Source organism: Equus caballus, chromosome 8, assembly GCF_041296265.1.
Source record: "Equus caballus isolate H_3958 breed thoroughbred chromosome 8, TB-T2T, whole genome shotgun sequence".
NCBI lineage: Eukaryota > Metazoa > Chordata > Mammalia > Perissodactyla > Equidae > Equus > Equus caballus.
The window spans coordinates 90,698,879-90,719,949 of record NC_091691.1 but is presented as its reverse complement, the minus strand read 5'-3'; the positions used below and the strand labels follow the sequence as shown (position 1 = coordinate 90,719,949).

The 21,071-nt window shown below is 34.5% G+C and overlaps 1 long non-coding RNA gene across 3 annotated transcripts in view; it reads left to right on the top strand.

The window, feature by feature from the left end:
* Positions 1–21,071, top strand: part of LOC106780951 (uncharacterized) — a 46,245-nt gene that overhangs the window by 21,258 nt on the left and 3,916 nt on the right. For 2 of the 3 annotated variants that reach the window (XR_011421144.1, XR_001377394.3), the window contains exons 3-4: positions 7,966–8,056; positions 8,544–9,051. This is a non-coding gene — a long non-coding RNA (uncharacterized lncRNA). Of the gene's footprint in view, positions 1–7,965; positions 8,057–8,543; positions 9,052–21,071 lie in introns of those variants that run through there. The other variant, XR_011421145.1, reaches the window with a different exon arrangement.

The window sequence follows — 21,071 nt, the reverse complement described above, 5'->3', positions numbered from 1 at the left end:
GAGAAATACGTAACCACAACGACTGGTCTCGCTTGAAAATCATGACCCTGAGCACAGGTAAGCCCTCATTTCTTCATTTTCTGTTTTTTAATATCTCTCATCTCCCAGATGGCTGTTTCCTGCCTAATCTCTACTCACAACTTTATTATGGTAGACTCTTCATCCTTATTCTCCACTGATGTTGTTTACTATTTTCCTGAGAAACGAGAATTTATACAGATTTCCGCTATCTTTTCTATCATTTTAAGGTATATACTCTGCATCCCCTCCTCTGCTGAGAAATACACCTTTCTTCCTTCAGTCTAAGGCCAACACTTCGATTTGTTCATGAGATTCAATACCCTGTGAAATATCTCAGAATATTGTGATGGCAGTTCTACTTTGTAAAACTTATATTACCATCTTTTTCCTCCAATGAATCATTTCCAGCAGCATAAAAATATGCTGCTACTAACATGTTTCTCTCTTCCTGTTTGTTGTAAGGATTGTTGAATTGATTTATTTGATGGCTCAAATTCCTCTCCTCCCATTTTCTCCTATATACATTTCATATCCACTCTAATGCCCAAGTTTTATGTGTCAACTTGACTAAACTGTAGTCTCTAATTAATCGGTCAAACACTAATTTAGGTCTTACTGTGCAGGTATTTTGTAGATGTGATTAATGTTGACTTTAGGTAAAGGAGATAATCCTAGATAATCAGCATGTCCTTGATTTCAGTTGAAAGGCCTCAAGAGCAGAACTGAGACTTCTCAGAAAAGGAAGAAATTCTGTCTGAGGACTGCAGCTTCAGTTCCGGCAGGAAAGTTTCAGCACTCTTCCTAATAGCCTACCCTGTGGATTTCAGAGATGCCTAGTGAGCCCCCTCAATTGCATAAGCAAATTCCTTGCAATGAATCCCTTACTATATATCCCACTGGTTCTGTTTCTCTGGTTGTACCATGCCTACTCACCTACTATTCTACCACAACGACTTTGAGTAGGTCAACAAAGAGTTCAATGCCATAAAATCCAGCATTCCATTTTGGTCCTCATCATGATTGATCTCTTATTAGTCTCACTTGTCATAGTCAATCAATCTTGTTCTTTGATACAATTTATTCACTCGACTTCACGCTTCCACACTCTCCTGATTTTCTTTCTTCCTGGCTGGACATTTCTCTCAGTTAGCTTTGCCTGCTGTCCCTCATTTGCCTGGCCAGATTGATGTTATCACTTTCTTTTAGCTGTTCTGATGGGTGTGGAGTGATTTCTCATTGTAGTTTTAATTTTATTTTCCTACCAGCAAATGATTTGTAACGTCTTTTTATGTGTTTTTTTACCATCTGTAAATATTTGTTAAAATGTCTCTTCATCTATTTTTCCTATTTTCTAATCAAATTTCTTTTTATTTACTGTTGAGTTTTAAGAGTTCTTTATATATTCTAGATACTAGTACTTTGTTAGCTAGGTGGTTTGCAAATGTTTTTCCCACTCTGAATGGGTGTTGAACTTTGTCCAATGATTTTGTTTCTACGTTAATTAATCAGATCATGTGATTGTTCTTTTGGATTACATTGATTGGTTGTGAAATATTGATCTAACTTTGTGTGTTTGGAATAAACTCTACTTGGTCATATATAATTCCTGTATAATTCTTTATATATATTGCAGAATTTTCTTTGCTAATATTTTGTTAAGGATTTTTACATCTATATTCATAAGGATATGGCCTGTCTTCTTTACACCTTTCAGCACTTTCTTATTTTTTTAATACATAAAGGCCAATGTTGTAAGTTGCGCTGAGTGGATGGAATAGGGAAAGGTACATCTAGTCCATCTCCCAGAAGCAGAAGTCCTGTCACAGCATTTTGAAATTTAAAAGAAAAGAAAGGTAGGAATGTATCTTCAATTTTTATAAGTATATATTTGCAATAAAAATATTCCATTTATCTTGTATTCATTATGCGATTTACTCCAACCAATATATTCTAAGGGATATTGTTATTACTACTTTGCATATTAAGACAATGATGCTTATAAACATTATATCAGGTCAGTAGTAACTAGAGGAGGCAAGATTTGAATCTAGACTAATTGACCTCAAAACCTGTTTTTTAACCAGCACCATGCTACCTTTCTTATTTAAACGATGACTACATTTTAATCATAACACTTATATTTTAATCAGAATGTTGAGCAAAAAGGATCAGTGTTATTTTTTAACATATATAAGAAAATAATATAAGTATAGACGTTCTATAAAAACATCTCGTTGGAGATAAAACATTTTAATAAACATATTAGTGTAATATAGTTGTATTACGGCCACATTAACTAATATAAGTAAGCCTATCTTGTTCTCCTAGATATCTATATGTATCTATCTAATGCATTTAAATATAAATGAAGTGATATGACCCAGAATAAAGCAAGCTTCAATTTAATGAATAAAATTTGCAATTAAGCTGCATCTTATATTGATTTTTACAAAACACATTTATATTCTAACTAAAACATATTGCAACCTCCAATCATACTATGTATTCTAATATTAGAATTTCATCTTTCAAAGTATAGCACTTTTCAATTACTCATATAATTATGTTTACTAAAAATGTCAGTGACCTGTTCTATCAATAAATTTTTTAAAATTCATTTAGGTGATGAGGGTTAATCTTTTCAATTTATAGGGTAAAATTATTTCTCAGTATAAGCAAAATTAAATGACATAAAACACTAGAGTACAATTCTTTAAAAATTAACAAAAAACTGTGATAGTTTCTCTTTTTCATATTTCTGATTCTTCTAAAAAGTCACTAACTTCAGTAATTCATAACAATGATTAAAGTATTCTTTCACATATTCTTAAGAGACCACATTTTGACTTTTAATTTTCCTTTTACTTTCTCCCTCTACATTTTCCTTCTTTTCTTTCACTGTACATACTTATAATTTTATTAAGCAGCTTTTTTAACTATAGGATATTTAAAATATATATCTCATGTTTTTGACATACGTATGCAATTTTAAACTAAAACCTGATCATCCTAATTTATGAGGAACCTATGATTCTAAATATGGCGTATTATAGAGCTATTTTTAGAAAAGTAAAGGAGAAATCTCATCTGAACAATAATCCTATTAATGTTATGATAAGCATGTCCAATGATAGCTTAATATATTTGCATTTATTCACTCATTTACCAAACATTGATTAAGGTCAGAAATAAGGCTAGTCACTGGGGACATAATTATGAGCAGTGACTATTTCCATCTCTCAGCCTACAGAAGACTTTTAGTCAAAGGTCTCAATGTATCCCAAAATAACATTTAAAATAATTTTTAAAAAGGTCCAAGTGTGAATATATGTTAAATAGAGCCTAAAGTGTTTGCTTGTTTGTATAATCAGGAGTAAAAAAAAGCATGCCATCATATTTCCTTTTGTCTCTCTCAGAGCTTGGAATCGTTCTTATAGATATGGATTCTCCATATGGCAGGAAAAATAGCAGCCAGAAGCCTATTAACTAAACACTCTCTTATATTAACAATTCTGCTTTCTCCCCACTCCGCTTCTTCCTGAAAAAGAGATTATCTCTCTACCAGTGTCCTTCTTTCAGTTTTTGGTCTTGGCTTCATCTTTTTAACCAATGATGCAGAAAGACGTTATACATGAGGCTCGAGTCACGTACCACTTCCTCCCAGGATTCACTAACAATCAGATGAATTAGGCAAGAGCAGTTAACAGTCTCTTCATAATGATATTATGGGAGCCAGAGGTTTTCCACTGTATATAAAAGAGATACTAAGAAGATAATGTTTCTACTCTATTTGCTACTATACAAAAAATATAGATAGACGTGTATTTCCGTACATAAAACTCCATTACTATATCACACTGCATTTGCCTCATGTAACTACCAGAATTACAACACAAATGCTGTTACCTTCTGCCAAAAAAAGGGAAATTTCTTGAAATGCAAAGCCTCACTCACTTACTACTTCCAGCTTCAAGTGTGGGAGCTCTGCGTGATATATACTGTTCTCGAATCTCCTGCACCTTGGTCATTATGTGTATCTCCATTATCCAGAAACCCATGCCAAAATGTTTTGTAACTCCCTGACCCAAACTTTAGCTTCACTGGAAAGTCCCCAGGACATTTGATTATCAGATCTCCAGTCCAACCTGGGATAGCTGGGGGCAGATACAATGAGGTCTCTTCATAAAGACACCAATAGCTGTCAGAAGGGCCAACCTGGACTGAAGTCTGTCCTTTTCATCCAAAACCTATTGAAGCCTGCATAAAGAAATTAACATATTCGTACCCTTCACATTTTCTATAAAGTCTCCTAAATACATATACTTCGGAGGATGTGGCCTGAACTATAAAATAAAGCACAGTATAATTTTACAAACTTTTAATTATCATGCTAATCCATTTGTAAACTTGCATGCCACCGCAGTAATGGTTCTTGCTACATTTTGTTCCATGTCCATTTATTTCACTTCACTCTGGTTAATTGTTTCTGTTTGTCAGGGCACACAATTTGTTGAAAACCATAGAAATCCAACTCTAGTTAACCTGATTGAAAAGGAAACATTGTATTTTACAAAATTGTGAAGTCCAAAGAAGAGTATAGATTCAAGAATGGCTGGATGTGGCAGTACAGACAATGGCAATTAGGCTTTATCATCTGGCTCTTCTTACCGTCACTTGGCTTTATTTTCCTGTAGATTCTCACCAGCCAGAAGGCAAGACTGACAACAGAGCAAAATGACATTATTCCTCATCCAGCTATTCCAGAAAGAGAAAATTACTCTTTCCTAGCATCCAGATATCAATATCAGGGCAATCAAACAGTGAGTTCAAACACTCCAGGCTGCACAGAGCATGATTCCCCACTCTTGGTTCATATACTGCATGATGCAACAAAAAAAAAGATGGGATGATGAAACTGACGGGCCCAAAACAACTAGTTAGGATGGAAAAGAGTGGGTAAATAGTAGAAAAACAAGATATTGGGAGGGAAAAAGGCATAAATAGAAACAAAGAAGCATAATTTAATATTCACCTTGAAATAAACCAAATTTATGATAGAGGTATAATCCTATGTATATTATAAAGTCATAACTAATACAGTATATAAAATTAATCTTAAAGATAAATATGATTTTGCCAGAAAAAGAAGAAAGGTGAGTGAGGCAGAGATTTAATTCCTAAGGAAAATGTGTATATGAAACACAGAAGAATGAATGAGTGCAGTTTATCAGGGAATATGGAGTAGCTTTGTGAGGCAGCGGTAGGATGAAGAGAGAGAATGTAGTGGTGGCAGCTTTACTTAAGCCTGGAAAGTTCTTCAATGCACTGTGATTTAAGAATCTGAGATTTCATGATGAATAACGACTGATTTCTCCTGCTACCTAGGTGTTCAAATTTTAGTTGAAGATGAGCATGCTCGACTATATAATTATGGTGTGTTCTAAGCGCTATATTGGAGATATATAAAACGACATTTATGAGTCATAGTTGAAGATATAGAGCTCCAAAAAAATTTCAAATTTAGAAAGCAATCACAGAAAACAAAAGTTATAGGAAATTATTCCATGTGTAGTTTCATAATTTCATTAAAAACATCTGCTAAATGACCAATATTCTATCAAAAGTTTCTATTAGAAAATAACTTAACAATCTGCACGTGAAAGTGAAGTTTATTCTTCACCTTACTCTTTCTGAGTTTCTTTTTTATTTTATATTTAACTTTTGGTAACTGAGTTTGGTTTCACGCAGTTAATTTTAGGCCATGCAATGAAGACATGACTCTCTGATCAGAAATAGAATTTAACAAAGATGTGTGAGGAAAAAAATTATAAGCTTGACTGAACTCACATTGTTGAAAGCCTTTTGCTAATGGAATTTCAGACATTCTTGTTTGCTTATTTGTTTGAATCAATCTTTCCATGGTAAAATATAAGGGTACTTAACATAGGTATTTCTCTCCAGCAAGAGTAGAAGGAGGGCTAATCCTTTAAAAAACAGAAACAGAGTACAAACATTTCACTGCTACTTTCTATAAAATTTGAATATGATTTTCAATATTTGTATGACAAAATGTTTCTTGAAATAAAAAAGGGAAAGCTTAAGGAAATGGAGATCTAAAAATCAATAAAGCCAATTATACATTTTTTGAGATTTTTTTAATTGATGTTTTAAGCTTTGAAGTCAGAGAAATCTTTTTGACCCCGAACCCTTACACTGTCTACTGTGCTATAATGAGCAAAATACTTCACCTCTGTGGGTCTCAAGCTCCTCACGTGTAAAATTTAGAAAATAGCAACTCTCTTCCAGGTCATTGTGAAAACAAAATAACTCATACGTTGGATCAACATTATTTTTCAGTTGTTTTTCAAATTGAACGAAAGATAAATGTCTCCTATAAAACACTCATGTTTTTATCATAATATATAGTTTCTTCCCAGAAACAGTCACAGTTAAAAATTATTAAAAATAAAACCCAGAAATGTTTAACTAGTTAATAGATTTATTTGTATTAGGAGGATAGAAAAGAATAAGACCATTCCTTGCTTTTAAGTGACAAAATTCAGTGAGGAAAACAGAACACAAAAACAGGCACAAAAAGTAACAACAGGACATAGAAAAAGAAAAGTCATGGGGACAATGCAAATTATTACATAATTACAAGGTAGCTTTAATGATGGGTAGTGGTATAGGACTTCAGAAAGTCTCTTTGATTGTTAGAGGAATGATGAGTGCTATCACATAGGAGGGACGCCTATAAAAGAGGCATTTGAATATTTATAGTGTTTATTTGGGATATGTTTATAAATATAAAAATGTCAGTATTCAATAGCAGACACTGTTTTTGTTTACATTTGAAATAACATTGAAAAATGATACTTTGCTTACATTTAATAATAAAATTAAAATATCTGACATTTAGTGATATACACACCAGGAATTATTCTAAGTGCTTTACATAAATTACTTTATTTAATGTTCACAACTACCCTTTGATTTGGATTGTCTTATTATCCCTATTTCACAAAAAAATACTAAACCCAGAAAGTTAAATAAACAAGCTCACAGAGCTAGGAAACAGTAAAGGCACTCATAAATACTATCAAGGGGAGGGATGTACCATGACTAGCGAATCGTCTGTACATGTAATTACCGAGATGAGAGTACAGATGTACTATTTATGCCCCCATTTTTTCCGTGGAGTTATGAACACTCACGCATGAGTGAGTTAAGGGAGAATTATTGAAGAAAATTGATGTCAGTTCTTTAGTTCTTTTTTTTTTTTCACCACAAAACACATCCAGCAAGTTCCCTTGGGAGAGAGACTTTCTCTACATTTGTCAATATTTGTCAATATTCCAGTTATAACATAATGCCTGGCATCTAGGACTGTGCAAGAAGTGTTTGTTAATTGAATAAAGAGCTTTCTTCAGGGGCCGGCCCGGTGGCACAGCGGTTAAGTTCGCACGTTCCACTTCTTGGTGGCCTGGGGTTCGCCGGTTCAGATCCCGGGTAGGGACATGGCGCACCGCTTGGCAAAAGCCATAATGTGGTAGGCGTCCCACATACAAAGTAGAGGAAGATGGGCATGATGTTAGCTCAGGGCCAGGCTTCCTCAGCAAAAAGAGGAGGACTGGCAGTAGTTAGCTCAGGGCTAACCTTCCTCGGGGCCGGGGGGAGTAAAGAGCTTTCTTCAAGGCAACACTACCAAGAAGTCCATAAGGGCTAAACACATTAGCATTTGCTGATTACCTAGTTGATAGATACACCAAAAATACACACACAGACACACACATACATGCACACAGAGATGGATAAACTACTGCTTTGAGTAAAGTGAAAAAGAAAAAAAATATTTCAGGTTTTTTGTATAAAACATGAATTGTAATCTTAAATATACTAATTAGAAAAAATATTAATAGCCTATTTTATCATGATTTCTATCAGACTTGAGAGTTGGAGAGCTTGCCCCTGACCTCTGTCTATCATCATAAAGAATACACCATAAGAAGACGTAGTTCAGGAAATGAAACTAGAGGCAAGTCATTGCAAGAAGTTTATTCTATTCTGTGGATTGGGTTTCCTGGCTTTATCAATCATTTGAAAGTAGTTACAAAATTTAAAGAAAACGTTAATAACAGATTAAAATTGTTGTGTATAGCTCGTTCTTAATTTTGACATTGATCTATCTATATATCTATCTATGATTTTAAAAATAATATAAAACATTTCCACCCTAAGATGTTGTTGATATCTTAACATAGTTTAAAAGGTATTACAAGTTTATTTGTCTCCAGCCCCACATTTTTCAAATACATTTTGAAAGAAAGGTAAGGAATCATTTTTCCCACATGACATTGCCTTTAAGGCTTATGATTAAATAGTCAGCACCATTTCTTTATTGAAGGTTTTCAGGTAAGATAAAAGAAAAAACTTAAATCCTTCAAGGGTCTAAAAATCGATGCTGCTCACCATCCGAAATGGTGACTCATTCTGGTAATTACTTGTAAAATATCTTTTTTCAGGGCTGCCACACTTTTCAACTTTCTGTCTATTAAGCATTACTTCAGAAAGATTCGGTCATGTCAGTGAAAAACAATTCTGAAATCACGCAATTACCGAACAGCTCAAGGCATATCATCAACGTACTTGAAAACAAAGGATTTTCTACTGGCAGTGTGCTTTGCTGTGGCATCGATGTATCTTCTAAGTTGCAGTCACCCTCCATAGGGCTATTCACGAATATGATACATCTTAAACTCTGTAAGTCTTAAATAGGGATGTGGGCTTCTCCAAACTTGATTAATCACAGGGATGTAAAATACTAGATATTCAAAAACATCTCGAATAACTTAAGAACGTGGTCCTCCAGCCTTGTTTCAGGACACTCATATCTTCCAGTCCCTGCTCTGTTCAATAGCAATCCCTGAGTTATGTGATGAAAGAAAGCATGTCTGTCACGCTTTGCAACATTTACGCCACATGTTACTTGGCAATATGGACATTCAATAAATATTTGATTAATTAAATGAATTTGTTTTTGTTATTGAAATCTGACATATTGTCCTTCGCCTGGTGCTTTTCAAGTGCTTCCTGAAGCAGGGCTGATGGAGAAAATATTAAGCATATGTAACTGCAAGGACACTGACCAATCAAATAGAGTACTGGCCTACTCAGAAGCACGTAGTCCAATACAGCAAACTGTTACCGCCTATAAACATAGGTTCTTTACCAGCACACAAGAGGGACGAGATAAAAATTAGAAGGCCAGTCTTATGGCAAGAAAAGGTTGTTATTTTGGATAACATCAGCCGAGAGATGAGAGTGAGCCCTAAATTTGTTTCATTTCCTCTGTCTCCCCAAAAGAGGGCAGGCGAAGAGTTTTAAAGGTTTGTGAGGAATGTGGCTCCTTGTAGAGAGGCAGGGGGTCAGTGGCCTTGCTGGTCAGAGCTTTCCCACCAGCCTGCATTCAGCCCTGGGAGGAGCAGATGATGAGGAATCCAGGTGGCTGTCCTTGTCTGTGTCTGTCTCCATGGTGGATAGTGGATTCCCGAGCCAGGGAGCCAGGGAGTAAGCAGGGAAAGAGTGCTTTGGTTTTAACCTCGTATATGCTGGGTTTAATGTAGGAGAACGAATACCAGGACCGGCATCAAAACCAGTCCACATCAGCTGACTCTCAGACAACTTCGTTTACTACTTTTGCATGTTAACTTCACCCTACTTTGCTTGTCTATCCTATATTCATGTTTTATGTCTAAGTTTAGCTCTGTCTTTGCATTTACTTCTAATATATTCCTTGTCCTCTGATCATGTGAGATGTTACTTATTTTGTTCACGTATCATTTTCAACTGTTCTATTGAGGTATAAATGACATGCAGTAAACTACACATATTTAAAATGGAAAATTGGATAAGTTTTGACACAATATATGTACAACCAGAAACCATCACCACAAACAAGATAAAAAGACATTTCTTTCACCTTCCAAAGTTTCCTGGAACCCATTTATCCTGCTTTCTTCTCAGCTATCCTGAACCCCCACAAGGCACCCTCTGAGCTGCTTTTGTGACTATAGGTTACACTGAATTTTCTAGTAGTTTAAATAATTGAATTCTACACCTTGTACACGTTTTGTCTGGCATCTTTCACTCTGTATACTTATTTTGAAATTTATTCATGTTGTGTACATTCATTTTTATAGCTGAATAATATTTCATTGTATAGATATACCTCAGTTTTAATCCATTTATCTGTCCATGAATATCTGGATTTGATTTGTTTGTTTATAACAGATATAGCTGCTATGAACATTCCTGTATGTTTTCTTTTCTCTTGGATAAGTACCTAGGAATGGAATGGTTCCTATACATGGTAAGCGCATGTTTAACTTTTTAAGAAGCTGACAAACTGTTTTCCCAAGTGGTTCTACCATTTTACATTTCCGCTGGCAGTGGATGAGACATCTAGACCATCTACTATCTCAACAACACTTTTTATGATTTAGTTTAATTTTAGCCACTCTAATAGGCAAATAATGGTGTCTCCTTGTGGTTGTAATTTGTATTTCCTCAAGGACTAATGATATTGCATATCTCTTCATTTACTTATCACTTGTATATTTTCTTTTGTGAAATAGTTGTTCAAATATTTTGCCCATTTTATATTGGGCTGTTTAGTTTTCTTATTATTGATTGCTGAGTTTCATTACGTATTCTGAATACAACCTCCCTCTCAGATATATGAATTGCAATCAGATATATGAATTGCAATCAGATATATGAATGTACTCCAGTCTGCGGTTTGTCTTTTTATCTTCCTAATAGTGTCTTTCAGAGAACAGAAGTTTGTTATTTTTACTTTCATAAATTCCAATTTAGAATTTTTCTTTTATAACTTATGTTTTTGTTATATCTAAAAATTATTTGTCTAACTCAATGTCACAAAGATTGTCTTCTATGCTTACTTCTGAAATTTTCCTTTATTTTACTTTGCTTTCTTTTGTTTTAAGTCTATAAGACATTTTGAATTAATTTTTTGTAAATGGTTCAAGGTATGGATACAAGTTTATTTTTTATATATGGAAATCCAATTGTTTCAGCAACACTTGTTCGAAAGACTATTCTTTCTTCACTGAATTGCCTTTGGCTACTTTTCAAACATCCGTTGTCCATATACATGCATTTATATTCACAGACCCATGCTATAGACTGAATGTTTGTGTCTTCTAAATTCATATTTTGAAACCCAATCTCCGCTGTGATGGTATTTGGAAGTGAGGCTTTGAGGAGTTGATTTGTTCTTGAGAGTGGAAACTTTATTACTGGGATTGTAAAAGAGACCCCAGAGATCCCACAACTCTTCCACCATGTCAGGTTATAGGAACAAGACTGCCTTCTATGAACCAGGAAGCAAGCTCTCAGCAAACACCTAATCTGCCAGCACCTTGATCTTGTACTTCGCAGCCTCCTGAACCAGAAGAAATAAATTTCTGTTGTTTATATGCTACCTAGTTTACGGTATTTTTGTTATAGCAGCTTGAATAGACTAAGACAACTCTATTGTGATTTGTAATAAGAAATATGTATTTGGTCATTGTCCTTGTGTCTGGCACAGAGCTCCAAAACCTTTGGATGAAAGCTGCAAAGATGTTATGTTAATGAGGTGAATTTTGACCCACACTGAAGGATGGGGGCTGGTTGCCAGAGGAACTAACCATGTGATTAGAAGGTTGAAACTTTTAGACCCATGCCCCCAGACTTCCAGGAAAGGGAGAGGGGCTGGAGGTTGAATTAATTACCAATGGCAGATGATTTAATCAATCATGCCTATGTAATAAAGCCTCTGTAAAAACACAAAAGGGTTGGTGAACACGTGGAGATCTCTCTGGGAGAGAGCATGGAAGCTCTGCCCCCTTTCCATATATCTTACCCTAGGCATCTCGTCCATCTGGCTGTTCTTGAGTTATATCCTTTTATAAGAAACTGATAATCTAGTAAGTGAATATAGGTGATAGCCCGGGCTTGTGAGTGGCATCTAAACTGTGTGTGGAGTGTGCAGCCTTGTGGGACTGAGCACTTTAACCTGTGGAATCTGATGCCATCTCCAGGTAGATAGCGTGAGAATTGAGCTGAATTGTAGGGCACTCACCTGGTGTTGAAAACTGCTTGTTGGTATGTGGAAAAATCTCCCACCCACACATTGAAATTGGTGGCCAGAACCTTTTACCTCTTTTCGGTTCCGTTTTTCTATTTGTCTACCATGATTGACTGAGTTTTGTAAGGAGCTTGATTACTAAAGTTTCATTACACGTCTTGAAATGAAGTAGTAATAGATCGTCATCTTTGTGGCTTTTCAGAGTTGTTTTGGCTCTTCCGGGTTCTTTGAATTTCCAAATTAATTTTAGAATTAGCTTGTCAATTTCATCAACAATGCCTGCTGAAAGTTTAATTTGTATTTTGTTGAATCTGTGGATCAACAAACTACAGCCCTCTAGCCAAACTATCTCAGTTGCCTGTTTTTGTAAGTAAAGTTTCATTGAAGTACTGCCATGACAATCACTTACATGTTGTCTGTGACTATTTCATTGCTACTGAGGCAGAGACGAATTATGATAGAGATTCTATAATTGGCAAAACCCGAAATATTTACTCTTTGAACTTATACAGAAAAGTTTACTGACCTCTGCTAAAGCATAATTTGGAGGGAAGTGGTGTCTTTACAACATTGTCTTCCAACACATGAACAAGGCATATCTCTCCATTTATTTACGTCTTTCATTTTTCTCAGTAATATTTTGTACTTTTCAGTGTTGCACATATTAAATAAAATTTGTTCATAATGTTTGCATCTATTTTCTGTCAGTTACTAATCTGTAGTTTTCTTTTCCTGTAAAATCTTTGTCTGATTTTGGTGTCAGAGTGATGCTGGCCTCATAGAACATTCTATAAATGTCAATTCGGTACTGTTGGTTCATGATGCTCAGTACTTCTGTCTCCTTGCTAATTTTCTGTCTACCAGTTTTGTTCACTAATACTAGAAATTTCACTATTTCTTAGAGAAGTGTGTAAAAGATTCTAACTATAATTACTGGAGGCTTCGCTATCAATTACTGAAAGAAAGGTACTGAAACCTTCATCTACAAATGTGGATTTGTCGGTTTCTCATTGAAGACCTGTTTTTGCTTCATGTATTTTGAAGCAGTATATTTAGGTGCAAGAATATTAGGGTTTATTATTTTCTCTTGATGCATTTGACCCCTTAATCATTATGAAATTGTCTTCTTTATCTCTAACAACAGTCTTTGCTCTGGAAACTACTTTGCCTGATAGTAATACCACTCAGCTTTGTTTTATGAGTATTGGTATAGAATATCTTTCCCATTCTTTTAATTCAAACTATCTGTGTCTTTATATTTAAAGTGAGTTTCCATAAGCAGCATATAGTTAAGTCTAATCCTCCTCACCTCTATACCCCATCTAACCTTCTCTGTTCTTTAAATTAGGATGTTGAGACCATTTATATTTAATGTGATTATTCATATAGTTAGGTTTAAGTGCATCATTTTGCTGTTTTTTATCTGTTCCATCTGTTCTTTGCTCCTTTTATTACTATTTTCTACCTTCTGTTGAATTATTTGAATGTATTTAACAATTACATTTTGTTTATTTGACTATCAAATATAACTATTCTGTCATTTTAGTGATTGCTTTAGTGTTTAATATATTTTTTTAACTTATCATGGTCTACCATCAAGTGATATTATAACACTTCACATATGGTATAAGAATTTTGAAATATTTGACTTTTGTTTTTTCCCTAACATACTTAATGGTGCGATGGTTATATAGTTTACTTATAAGTATATTATAATCTTGACAATATATTGTTATTATTGTGCTTGGTCAATTATCTTTTTAAAATATTTACCTAGGAAAGAAATGTTTTATCTTCAACCATGCATTTACTTTTTCCAACACTCTTTATATTGATCCCTACTGATATATCATGTCAGGTTCCTTCTGCCTAAAGGACTGCATGCAACATTTCTTATGATGTGGGTTTGTTGAGGATGAATGCTATCAGTCTTATATGTCTTTATTGCACCTTCAATTTTAAATGATAGTTTCGTTGGACATAGAATTCTCGGCTGACAGAGGCTTTTTTCCTTCTGATATATAACTCTTTCATTCAGATACAGAATTCTAGGATGATAGATTTTTCTTTTTTACTTTGAAGATATTGCTCCACTCTCTTCTCACTTGTGTTCTTTCCAATAATAAATCTATACTTTTTTCTTTGTTCTGTAAGTGGCATGTCTTTTGTCTGTGCTGCAAAGATTTTCTCTTTTTCACAGCTTTTGAGCAACTTGATTTGATATGAGTCTGTTTAAATTTCTTCAGGCTTTTTGTGATTGGAGAGTGTGGAACTTCGTGGATCTGTAAGTTTAGAGTTTGCATCAAATCAGAAAAATGTCTGGCCACTATTTTCTCAAATATTTTTTTGCTGTCCTCTCCATACTCTCCTCTCCTTCAGGGACTCTATTTGCACACATATTGCAGCTCTTGAAGTTTTCCCACAGCTTACTGATACTCTTTGCATTTTGTAAGTTACTTTTTCTTTGTCTTTTTTTCATTCCTATGCCTTCGAATTCACTTATCTTTTTGTCTACAAAATCAGTTCTGCTGTTAATTCCAACCAGTGTATTATTAATCTCAAATATTGTAGTTTTTATCTCTGGAATTTCACTTTGACTCTGTTTTATATGTTGCATGTGTTTGTTTATGTTTTGAACATCAGGAATACTGCTATGATAGTTGTTTTCATTTACTATACTATTTGAACATCTGTGAAGGTTTTGTTTCAATTTTGATTAGTTGATTTTTTTTTTTTTTGAGGAAGATTAGCCCTGAGCTAACTACTGCCAATCCTCCTCTTTTTTCTGAGGAAGACTGGCCCTGAGCTAACATCCGTGCCCATCTTCCTCTACTTTATATGTGGGACACCTGCCACAGCATGGCTTGCCAAGCCGTGCCATGTCAGCACCTGGGATCTGAACTGGTGAACCCCGGCCGCCAAGAAACGCAAGGCATGCACTTAACTGCTGTGCCACCGGGCCGGTCCCTGATTGGTTGATTTTTTCCCCTAACTATAGGTTGTATTTTTCTGGTCTTCACATGCCTAGTAATCTTTGGATGATACATTGTGAATTTTACTTTAGATACAATTAGATCTTTTTGTATTCTTACCTATTTATCTATCTTTTTGAGCCTTTTTCTGGGATACAGTCCATCAATAAAAGGAGTTTGATCCTCTTAGATCTTGCTTTAGGATATTTTAAGTTGGACCAGTGCACTATTTGTCTTAAGGCCAAATTACTCCCCACTACTGACGCAAGACTCTTCTGAGTACTAGAGCCAATGTCTGAATTCTGCGAATATCTTGTCTGCCTGGTGGGAACAGGTTCTAGTCCATGCCTGGTGTGAGACTGAGCACTTTTAACGCCCTCAGATGATTCTTTCCCAACTTGAGGTATTTTCTGCATGAACACACCAGTCAGTACTCTGCTGCATACTTGTGGAGGACCCTACACGGTTCTCAGAATTTTTCCTTCTTTTCAGCTCTCTCCTCTCTAGTACTCCATTTTCATCTGTCTTTCAGCTCATTCTCCTCACCCCAAGCAGTTTCACATCCCCTCCATAGACCAGGAACTCTGTGAAGGCTGTGGGTTTGAGTCATAATAGGACTCACCATATTTGTTTCCCATCTCCAAGGGATTATTACTGTCTGTCATTCCCTGTTTTCCAATATATTGAAAAAAATTTCTTATTTTAGTTTGTTCAGACAGAAGGATAAACTGATCCACTTTACTCCATTTTCCCAGAAGCATAAGTATCGAATATCATTTTGTACTTCTCAATTAGTGGGGGGAATTACAAATAGAGGATTTTCAGTTTACAGAGTGGCCACCTTCATTTGAGTCAACATTTGTGGGATCAGGGATTATCTACTTTGCTCATATTATATCCATAGGATTTAGTACAATATCTTGTATATAGAAGATATAAACATTTATTATTTATTTATTCCTTCATCTATTTATGGGATAAGCCTAAAAGGAACTTTGGATAAAGCTTGTTAAATAAGATAAAACTTATGCCTTCATATTTTTTTGGTGTTATAGAAAATAAGTAAATATTAAATATATTCATCCATGTATCCATGCCTATATTAATATGATAGATGCTATAAAAATAACCAGAGGTATAAATTTTAAACAAAATAATTGATATAATTAATAATATGCATGCTGCATTATGGGTCAATAATAGTGGAACACTAGAATTTTATTTTATTTGGCTTCACTTTGAAGCTGGGTAAGTGGTTAACTTGAAAGCACTGCCAGAATTTTTTTGAGGAAGATTAGCTCTGAGCTAACATCTGCTGCCAATATTCCTCTTTTTGCTGAGGAAGACTGGCCCTGAGCTAACATCTGTGCCCATCTTCCTCCACTTTATATGTGGGACACCTGTCACAGCAAGGCTTGACAAGCAGTGTGTAGATCCCCACCTGGGATCCCAAATGGCAAACCCCAAGCCACTGAAGCGGAATGTGCAAACGTACCCACTGTGCCACTGGGCTGGCCCCAGACTGCCAGAATTTTTTAAGATATATTACTCACTTGTCTAATATTCAAGATTTGAAAGAAAACACAATATGTTAATTCAGTTTTTAAAAGGAAGCTATTTTTTTTAAAATCACATTAGACCATTAGAGATATCAGGTGTACTCACGTTACTGCTCAAAACATAAAATCTAGGATCTATCCCAATCATTGACCATTCTCTTCTAATCCACACTGCTATTCTTTATCTTCTTTCTTTAATACGTGAGTTCTACTATCCAATTTCATTGATATATATTGACTAGAAAAAGTACAGTGGGTCTTATACATCAAACTTCTGGTGTTTGTCAGTGGTATGCTATTTGGGAACGCCTACAGAAATTAAGCAGTAGATATAATTTGTAAAGAAATTTAAACCCAGAATTCTAGAATTACATAGTTTGAAGTGGAAGGTGGAGGAAGCCCTGGAAGTTATTTAAAAGATGACAGTCACAGGACTAGCCTGGTGGTTCAGTGGTTAAGTTTGCACATTCCACTTCCACGGCCCAGGATTTGCTGGTTGGGATCCCAGGTGCAGACCTATGCACCGCTTGTCATGCCATGTGGTGGCAGGCATCCCACATATAAAATAGAGGAAGATGGCCACAGGTGTTAGCTCAGGGCCAGTCTTCCTCAGCAAAAAAAGAGGAGGATTGGCAGTGGATGTTAGCTCAGGGCTAATCTTCCTCAAAAAAAAACAAAGATGACAGTCATGTTACTAGGCAGTAAGATATATAACAAGATATATAAAGACTATATTATAGCAAAATTTTGAATATCATCTTTCTAGGCCTGGTTAAGTATAGGAGTGAGAAGAATTGAATGCTCTTAAATAGTAATTTCCAGTATACCTGATATGTGATTTAAGAGTGAAACATGAATGCGTTTCAAAGCATGGAGACTCGAGTATCGGGTAGTACTAGAGAACAATTCCACACTTGGGATTTAAAACTGATAATCTGATGGACAAATTTTATTGTATATTTTCTTTCCTTTTAGAACTCAAATATTTCTCAAATATAATTTTCTAAATCTATTACTATTTAGATTATATACTTATTTACAAATTAATAAAGTTTTATATAGATACTGTGTAACAAAAAGGATCAATATTAGATGACTAGACAGACATTTGGAATTAGAATTTTGATTTTTTCTAAGCATTATGATATAATTAATAAGTGATATGTGGTTAAAATACATTTGCTGTCTAGCATTTTCCCCTGAAGACATTGTAAGTGCAATTCAAAAGATTACTTATTTGCTATTCTTCATTTGTGAAGATTTCTTCCTGCTGGTAAGCATATAAAAATACCTACATTTGTAATATGAAATATTTTGACTGGGAAATAAAGACCACTAAAATTGATCCTTACATAAAAGTTTAAATAAAAAATGCTTTCCAAGAGAAAAAAACATTAATTTTCTATGTCAATGTAATCTTTAAGCTATGAACTCTAAAGATAGTTTATTTTTGCATTTCGCATTTTCATTAAGGGATAGTTAAATTAATAGTTTACAATTAGATACTGTTAATCTGAATCCAATAGAGGAAATAAAAACTCTGCTAGGTGACTCAGTCAGAAAGAAATGTAATACAGAGTATGGAGCTTATAAAAGTTGGAAAATCATGCTCTAGTCCATGTACCTTAGAATTATTCCTAGAACTCCATAGTGCTGTCTCTCAGATCTTACGCCAATGTAATCTCAACACTACCAGGCTGGGAAACATACACCCAAAGCTACAATCCCAAGCATCATAAGTTATAAGAAGAGGTTATCTCTGTAGCGACTGTCTCATCAAATCCAGGATATGATCTTTATCCAGAATGAACATTAGAAACTGCTGACGGAAATGCATGAGTTTAGTAGACAATGACAACTGCCATGAGTCCCAGAACGATCACCTCTGCTCTTCAGTTCTGTCTTCTAAATCTCTGCAAATGCATCTAATTGGTAGACCTCAATTCATATCCAGAACCTTATTAGTAAGGGAATTGATAAAATAGAGTCTAAATTTTTTTCAGCTTCTATAAAGAGGTTGAGTAAAACAATCCCAGTACCTTGCACATTATTACTCTCATTTGCATAATATACACAAAACGATGAGGCATCCTTTGAGAGAACTGAGCTATCCTTTACAATTTAGAAGTAATATAAAATAATTTTTGGTTGATTGAAATTCTTGATAGTTATTATTAAGTAATTCAAGTAAGTAAATTGTGGCACTGCATTTAAAATTTATGGGTAGTTCTAAGTGCAAACGTCATTTAAAGATTGAAAACTGGAAGCAGTGCTTTTCTTAGTATGCATCCTTTGCCTAATCATTGTAGTACGGATTTCTAGAGAACATGAGTGAAGAACGTCCCCCCAGTCACAGCGCCAGGGAAATTTGAATTGTAATTGCTGTACAGACACAAGATCCTACAACTACTCTGTAGATAAAGTAACTTCCAGCAGACTTTATTGTATATTTTATTATTTGTTACTGACGCTACAGCAAAACAAACCTAGATTTCTCGATATATAAAGAAACATATGTTTTTGTCACTTTGAAGTCTGTGTTTCACAAGTTGCTGGCCCACAATTTAGACAGTTCTACTGAACAAGGTAAATGCTAGGGTTTCCATGGTGACACCATTCACATGACAGTAGCCAGATTTTTCTTGCTTTTAAGACGACATTTAAGTAATTCTGAAAGTATTAACACTAGAGTCACAGGGCCTATGTGGTTTGAAGTGGATTTGGGCATATATAGCAATAAAGCCTACAGAAACCAAACTGACTGGATGTCTTCATCCCACATGGTGAATATATATTAGTTTGTCTGTTACGCTACCTGAAATGTATCACAGATAACTATATTTATTTTCCAGTATCAAAATATAAGCATTATTAACAATAATTCTTAAATTATAAAAATATATTTATTAAAGATAAATTTCTATATACATAGACATACAGACACAAACATTTACATACAAACATAGAAATACCCTTCAAAAAGGAGTGCTTTGCTATAGATAGTAACTGAAACTACGATTGATTTTTTTGATTCATTTAAAGTTTTTTACTTAAAAAATTATTCAAATAAATAATCAATGTTAACATCATTTGACTTAGAAATGTTAAAAAATAAAAATTTAAACAAAGAAATTTTCTGTAGCATATCCTGATATTTTATTATTGCAAGCCTTACAAATCAGATTTTAGTAAAATTTTCACAAAGAAATGTGAAAGGTTATAGTAGTCAGGTATTCTTTAGTAAATTACTTATTTATTTTTTTTTATTTTAAATGTTTAAGAATTAATGTTTTCATTTTTAGAAAAAAACTCTGAAAGGGAATTTGAGTATCATGGAAACTCATGATGGTTCATTTAATTATCTGTATATACTGGAAAATTTGATCTATCTCTGAGTTTTAGTTTACTTATTTATAAAATATCAAGATAAAAAATGGTTATTAACATCATCTCTAAAAGTCATTGAAGAACAAAAATTTTATTCCCGATTCATTGTTATGTATTTGACATATTTCCATCACAAATAAGATTCAAGTGTCTTATCAAAGAGCAAATGTTAACTCTGATCAAGGAATAAACAATATCCAAATGTTCCCATTGTCATCTAAAAGTCACACTCTTTATGCCAAGGGCATCACTATATCCTACATTTCTGAAACTTAAAAAAGATAGCAATATGTGAAAGAGCAATATATGCACATATACACATATCACTTTGATACTGGTGTCTGGCACATATAAGTAATAAATAGATGTTTGCAAAAACAATGAGGGAATTCATTTATTGAGAAGGAAAGATGTCCGAAAATTCTCTTTCCCAAAACGAACGTAAAAGTTGACAAAATTACCAAAGAAAAATTATAGTGCTTTGGAAAACAAATTGGGAAGATTTATTCATGAAAAAAATCTCTATTTTTGGTTAAGAAAAGCAAGTATCTAGGGGCTGGTTCCATGACTGAGTGGTTAAGTTTGCGCACCTGGCTTCAGTGGCCCAGGGTTTCACCGGTTCGGATCCTGGGCGGGGACATGGTACTGCTCACAAGCCATGCTGAGGCAGCGTCCCATATAGCACAACCATAAGGACCTACCACTAGAATATACGATTATGTACTGGGAGGATTTGGGAAGAATAATAAGAAGAAGAAAACAAAGAAGATTGGCAACAGATGTTAGCTCAGGTGCCAATCTAAAAAAAAAGCAAGTATCTTAAGCTTTCTTGCTAAGGCCTGCTCCCACCTTTCCAACCCCTACCTAAGTAGCAAAAATGATAGTTTTTAGCAGAGGGGGATGGTCATGAAAATCAGAGACTTGGTTGACAGAGAGGTTGTTAGCGTAAAATAGAGGGTGAAAATTTTCCCCAACAGCATT